Genomic DNA, 7,544 nt, shown 5'->3' with positions numbered 1-7,544 from the left:
TGAATATAGAAGCACTCTACAAAAGAAAACTATACTAATATAACCACTTTTGTCTACTGAACTGCAAAAAAGGAAATCTACCAGTCCAGTCCATTCTCCTTTACCAGAAAGTATTGATAAGAAAAACCTTGTGAAATTTACATTTTGAAAACTTACATTCAGAATATTTCTGTCCTAAATCCTTAAAAATGACACTTAGGCTGGACCTCAGAGTAATCATATTGAGCTTCACTTCATCATGCTCAGTAAACATAGCTCATCATAAATCCAGCCAAGGTCTTTACCAAAGTCTCTCTTAAAATCTAACTTTAAAAAGAAATAAAAAGAATGGGACTGGGGTTGTAGGCCAGGGCTATAATGCATAGTAGCATTTAATACATCCCATGTTCAAACCCTAGCACCAAAAAAAAAAAAAATCAAAAAAAAATTTAACATATAGAAAGTATATCTCTATGCATAGACAGTCCTCTTATCTGGTAAAATGATTGCCTTTAATTGGCAAAGGATATGAAAACAATGTAATAGACTGATGCAGAATTAAGGGGACAATAGTAAGAAACAAAAAAAATCAGCAGGCATACAGGCAGAGAGACATACTGACACAAATATGCACAAACAAAACAATGTACCTTAAGATTGAGATCTTTTGTTTTATATAACTAAGTTCACTTTCTCTTCTCCCAACATTACAACCCCAGTACTGGAGAGAGAATACATGGGTGCTTTATCACTGAACAATATCCTGACCATTTTTCCTTTTTATTTTGAGATAGGGTCCTGCCAAATTGCTGAGGCTAGCCTTGAATTCATAATCCTCCTGCTTTGGCCTCCTGAGTACCTGGGATTACAGGTGTGTATCACCATGCTCAATTCTAAATCTAGTGTTTTATAATCAACTTCCATAAGCAAATTGTCCTATAAACTGAAATAGGAATATTCAAATGTCACCACAGACGGATACAGTACTAACAACTGTCTGTTCTCCCCCAATATCTTATTATCAATGAATCTGAAGGCAAAGCATATAAATTAAAACCACAAAAAATATTCCAGATAAAGTATAAATCAATAGTATGAAAGGAGAAAGGTAGATGTCAAAACAAAAACAAAGCAGTTCAAAGAGATGAAGCAAAAGTTCAATGAAACAATTCTGAAGGAGTTCTCAGTCAACTTCTAACATCTCTGATACAAAAGTGTTATGGTAAACTGGCCAACTTTTATTATGGAAATAACAGACCCCATGCTACTACTTTGGATATATATCTCCTAGAAGACTTTAATGTGTGATTACAGGAACTGTTTATTTTAACTATAGAAGTGTTACAGTAGGCAGACAAGTAGATATGAGGCAAGGGTAGATATGGGGAAAGAAATTTGGGATCCACCCCTGCTCATTATGCCTCCTAGGAACCACCTCCTTATAGTCCACTCACAGACAAGACAATAAATTTTATAGATTCCCAAATTTCTCAATGGAAAGGACAAAGAAAACTGATCTCTGGGCCTGGATGACCCAAGAAAAAACGGGAAATACCCAGTAAACGCAGCTAATGTCATAACTCCCCAGGGTGAGGGATGGCTCATCCAGTAGATCATATGACTAGAATAAAGGAGAGACACCTCTCACATACTCTTTTGTCTTTCTTTTCCAGATGGCTACCCAGATGTCCATACATCAAGACTCACCGCTCAGGTACAGCATCTTAAAAAATTAAGATAAATCTGACCCTCAAGCATTCAAAAAAAAAAGCTAAATTTACCTAGAAACTTGGCCATAAAATAGAGAGGAGATAAAGAAACATGGCCTGAACTTGGAAACATTAACACTAATACCATGCTTTTTCTGCTGCACCCAAGGAATTTCAAAAGTTCCATATGTTCAGGATTTCACGGCCTTGAGAGACAGTCAGTGAAGAACTCTGTAAATGAACCCAACGATTATGATTTTCTTGAAATTCTACATTCCCATCCATAGCCCAATATGAGAAATAGGAGCCATAAGTGACCCACTCTAAGATGCCTTTAACTACCACAGTAGAGCCCGTCACTCACAACTGGGAAAAGTACAATCAGGTCTTAGAGATTCCTGACCACTTTAGTCAGGACCCCTCAATCTCCAGGATCTGTCATCTATAAGAGGTTGCAGGGCTAACAGCTCAATGTTTCATTAACCATATTCCATTAACCATTCAAAATCTCAGACAGGTAAAGGAAGACCTGGGAAGATTCTCAGTTGATCCTGAAAGGTTTATTGAGGAATTACAAAGGTTAAATGTCTCTTTAAACTATACCTGGAGGGACATAAATATCCGGAATCAGACTCTCAAGCAGAAAGTTGCAATAGGGCATGCTGCAATATGATGATAACAATTTGACAAATTGTTAATTTCCCAAAGTGGCAACTGATGTTCCTTCAACATAACTCCAGCAGGATTATAACACCACTGAGGAGATACAAAGGAGAAATCACATGGTTCTATTTCTATTAGAATATAAAAAACATTCACATCAAATATGTGAACAGGGGCTGGTGCTGTGGTAGAGTGCTTGCCTTGCATGCATGAGGCCATGGGTTTGATCTTCAGCACCACATATATACACAATGGAATATTACTTAGCAATAAAAGAGAATAAAATCATGGCATTTGCAGGTAAATGGATGGAGTTACAGAAGATAATGTAAGTGAAGTTAGCCAATCCCCAAAAAACCAAATGCCGAATGTTTTCTTTGATATAAGGAAGCTGATTCATAGGATAGGGAGTGGAAGCATGGGAGGAATAGACGAACTCTAGCATGGGGTTAGTAATGAGGGTGGAATATGATGATCATTATTATCCAAAGTACAGTTATGAAGTCACGAACTGGTGTGAATATACTGTGTATACAACTGGAGATATGAAAAATTGTGCTCTATGTGTGCAATAAGAATTGTAATGCATTCCGCTGTCATATATAAACAAAAAATTTTTAAAAAATTACCTCGTGACTTTCACAGAAGACATATACCACACATCAAATTCATAGCTTATTAGAAAACCAAAGAGCCTCACTGGCTTACAGATGTCAGGTTACTCAAGTATCAGTCAATCCTTTTAGAAACTTGACATCACTTTATATAGATGGACTTCTTTAAATCCAACTATCCTGTTGTGTATTCTGGGGGACCAAGTGTCTTTTCATTCTTGTAATAAGTGACCTAATATGCATGAGCCAAAATGATTTAAAGGGCTCCACATGTTAGCTGATTTGGACATAGTCTAGTTCTCTAATGGAAGTAGCTTTCTATAGGAGGGTATCAGAGATGGAGGCTATACAATTGTGTTCCTCCTTCAAAGATATCACTGAGGCAGAGGCAAATTCTTCCAGGAACCTCAGACCAATAGGTGGATTGAAAGCTTTCACCAGGGTTTTGGAGCTAGAAAAAGGCCAAAGGGTCATCATGTACTCAAATTATAGACACTTATTTTGGGTGGTTCACACCCATGTAGTTATTTGGAAAGAATGGGGCTACTTGACTTTAAAATTACCTTAATCAAATATGGACCACAAAACCTAAGACTTTGAGAGGTAGTAGAGTGCACTGGCCCAAGGAAGCATCAGAAACATGAGAACAAAAATCATGAGGAAGCACAGGGCAATAAAAGTTCATACATGACCATGTAGAAGAGTACCATTATAGAAGTCCTCATCTCTATCCTCTGTGAAAAGCTGTCCACATCCCAATATACCCAAGAGGGGAAAAATTGGATGTCACAGGAAATTATCTAACACCTGAACCATGAAGAATGGTACAGAGGGCTGGGGCTGTAGTACAGTGGTAGTGCACGTGCTTAGCATGCGTGAGGCACTGGGTTTGATCGTCAGCACCACATAAAAATAAAATAAAGGCATTTTATCCATTTACAACTACAAAAAAAAATTTAAAAAGAATGGTACAGAGTAAACTAATCTACATTCCTTAGTCCATCCAATAGAAGTTTATAAAAGGCTTATATTACACTTGCCATTTGTGCCAAGAAAGTCTCTACCAAATATATAAGAGATTATTCACAGGCAAAGAACTCTCTTTAGAACATATGAGTTTGATGGTCATGCCACCTTTGCAACCAAAATAACTCTCAGGGAACTAGGCTTCACCTCCTACTTCAGCCCATGCAATGCCAAGGCACATGCCCAGAAGAAGACCAGAAACCAAATTTCACTCATCTACACATTACCAAAGGCTATAAATTTCTACTGGTTTTTATAGACAACTTCACAAAAATGAGTAAAATTCTTTCCTATGAAGACAAATTGATCCCTGAAGTATAAAAACCTTACTAAAGGAGACCATCCCCAGGTTTAGGCTAATTTGATCTCTCCAAAGAGACAATGGATCCTCCTTCATCTCTCAGATTACTCAGCAGATGATAAATATCCTAAGAATTAAATATTTCCACCATTCTTACCAGAGATATTATTCATCAGGAGAAGCAGAATGGGCTAATCTTACCGTAAACTGTACTCTGAGAAATCTTTGCCAAGAAACCTCATTACCATGGTTGGAGCTTCTTCCTACAGCCCTTACATGGATTGATTAGCTCCAAAAACTCACCTTCAGATTAGGTCCTTTTTATACTTATAAGGGCTGGCCTAATACAATATAAAACCTCTATAAGAAAGTTAACAGACAAGGGCCTGGCTTTAATCCCCAGCACCACAATAAGTAAGTAAGTAAATAAATAAATAAATAAAAATAATAGAGTTAACAGGGCTGGGGTTGTGGCTTATTAGTAGAGTGCTTGCCTGTCATACACGAGGCACTGTGTTCAATCCTCAGCATCACATAAAAATAAAAATATTTTTTCCACCAAAAACTAAAAAATAAATAATTTTAAAAAAAGAAAGAAAGTTAACAGGCAATACACACCTATGGATGAGAAAGTGAAGGATGAGGTCAAAGAGATATTCCCTCTTTATAAGCCCAGACTTGGAAATAAGGATTCCCAGCAGATCCCTGATAGAAGAGCTATTTTACTCTTTTCCCCCCTATCTTCACAGTGGAGAAGGTGCCTGAGATTGCTAGCTAGATTCACCACACACCCAGATGAAGCCCTAGAACTCGGTGCTTCAAAAATCAAGATTCTTTTTTTTTTTTTTTTTTTTTAAAGAGAGAGTGAGAGAGGAGAGAGAGAGAGAGAGAGAGAGAATTTTTAACATTTATTTTTCAGTTCTCGGCGGACACAACATCTTTGTTGGTAGGTGGTGCTGAGGATCGAACCCGGGACACACGGCATGCCAGGCGAGCGCGCTACTGCTTGAGCCACATCCCCAGCCCGAAAAAAAATCAAGATTCTTGAAGTCTACTTGTAATTGTGAGCCCATAATGGACCTAAAGTTACTTTTCAAAAGGATGACAGGTAAATAGATCCCTCATGGACTCAGAGGCCCCATGGCTTTTTATCTTCCCAGTTCTGGACATCTTCCTTGTTAACTTCATAGTTCTTTGTCTCTCTGCTATCTTCCTTGTGGACTAAAACCATTTTTGTTCAATATGCCTCCTACACCACTGATCTTAGTTCATTCTTAGCTTCATCCTACTCCCAGAAATGTCCTAATATCCTTGCCTGTTATTGTCAAGCAGAGCTAAAAAGTTGCTAAAGACTGGCAAATCCACCTATGTCCGTGATTTCTTGCAATGCATAGACCCTTTCCTCCAAGAGAACAACCCATCCCACTGACCCTTTTTGACTGGGCTTAGAACAAGACACTGTTGTCCCATACTTGCTATTTCAACACAACAATCTAACTAACTTCTCCCCAGAGGACAGGTAACTTAGTCAATATCTTTCCTCTATCTTTCTAAGAACTCAGTAGTTTTAGGGCCATAACTGATCTCTATGATACTCATAGCCAGACCCCTTTGCAATCAATTGTCCTAAGCCATAGAGATTCCAGTGGGAAGATTTCTTATAAACCAATGTGTCTTGACTATCAATATCACTGATTCCCTGAAAATATTTCACCTTCACTGAGGATTATAAACAATCAATTTGTTTTGGAACAGCACCCCAAATTTTCAATGGCTAGCCCTTTGTACTGGGGAATGGGACCCAATTCTGTGACAGGCCACCCAGTGGATGAGCTGGTGGTACCCCATGGCTTCAACTGTATTCCATGATAAATGATAAGACGACTCCTCCTATACACTTTAAAATGCTTGATTTCCATTTTTTAACCCCAAAACATAAAAATTCCCAAGAATACACTAAAATATTATGACAAGGCACTGTACAAAACTAGGGCTGGTTGGGCTGGGGTTGTGGCTCAGAGGTAGAGTGCTTGCCTAGAATACATGAGGCACTGGGTTTGATCCTCAGTACCACATAAAAATAGAATGGGGGTTACTGTGTTCACCCAAAACCAGAACAAATATTAAAGAAAAAAAAACTAGGGCTGGTAATACTAATTAATTTGAGTGACCCACGCTTTTTAGGCCAACTACTTTAGGATATTAGATATCAGACAGGCATGACTTCTTACCACAGATATTTCACTATAAGGAAGTAACCATAAAATATCTAAACATTCATTTTTTAACAAACACTTTAGCAGTCATTCTTCATTCATTCACTAAAATGTTTCTTATACAACTATTTTATAATGGTGTTTGGACATGAGGATCAATCACAGGCCACCAAAGAAGAAAAACACACAAATTATCCTAAAACACCAACAGGATCCATGTGAAGCCTTTTAATATACTTACTGTGATCCACAATATATGCTCGACAAATATTATTCTTTCATTCCTGGACATCATTTAGAACCCTAGGATTTTAGTACTCTTTGTTTTCAATAGTTGATAGTTTCATTTGTACACATCCTTACTTCCATCTCACCAGGTGCCTGCTATCTTCTGTGATCCAAGATGTTTCCTTTTAGCTTTCAACAACATACAAAGTTCAGAAAAAAAAAGAATTACCTCAGAATATCAATGAAAATAAAAGACATTTGAATAAATGGCAAAGTTCTATACTAGAAAATGCATATCTATATGTTCTAAGTTTTTACAAAAAGCCAAGATCTTTTTCAAGAATAATGTGCTCTGAAAAGTCTAGTGAGGCACACTGACTAGATTTCAGAGTGTCAATTTAAGCTCAAATTTTGAAATCATCATATTCAGACAAGGTCCTGTGTCATCATGAACCTAGCCAAGGCCTCACAATATACTCTTATTTCTACTGATAAGGTTATATTACCTTGAAGGGTTTATGTTTCTGTCTTAAGTGCAGCTAATGTGGTTTTCAGTGTCAATTTCAGATCCAATCACTGAATAGGATCCACACTGATGACACACCATGAAATTCAGTGACCAAATTCTTCCCAAAATTCAGTAGCCAAATCCTCTCTTCCCTTCAGTTATCAACTAAGTTGACAAAAGGATATCATAAAAGCCTGAAAAAGTTTCAACATACAAATAACCCATGAGACTCAGATTTCATTCTCCTACCACAAAAAAAAATTAAATAATCATGATAATATGCCTTGCTTTATTTCAGAA

General features: G+C 37.3%; 2 non-coding genes across 2 annotated transcripts; both read right to left on the bottom strand.

Moving 5' to 3' along the window:
• Positions 1-202: 202 nt before the first annotated feature.
• LOC120887066 (small nucleolar RNA SNORD64) lies at positions 203-269 on the bottom strand. The gene has a single exon (XR_005730234.1). It is a non-coding gene; the product is annotated as a small nucleolar RNA SNORD64 (small nucleolar RNA).
• Positions 270-7,117: 6,848 nt separating this feature from the next.
• On the bottom strand, positions 7,118-7,191 carry LOC120887083 (small nucleolar RNA SNORD107). Its single transcript, XR_005730251.1, has one exon. It is a non-coding gene; the product is annotated as a small nucleolar RNA SNORD107 (small nucleolar RNA).
• Positions 7,192-7,544: the final 353 nt, after the last annotated feature.

This window comes from Ictidomys tridecemlineatus, chromosome 5 (genome assembly GCF_052094955.1).
Source record: "Ictidomys tridecemlineatus isolate mIctTri1 chromosome 5, mIctTri1.hap1, whole genome shotgun sequence".
NCBI classification, from domain to species: Eukaryota; Metazoa; Chordata; class Mammalia; order Rodentia; family Sciuridae; genus Ictidomys; species Ictidomys tridecemlineatus.
Note: the sequence above shows the minus strand (reverse complement) of the source record. Positions and strands in the feature narration are given on the sequence as shown.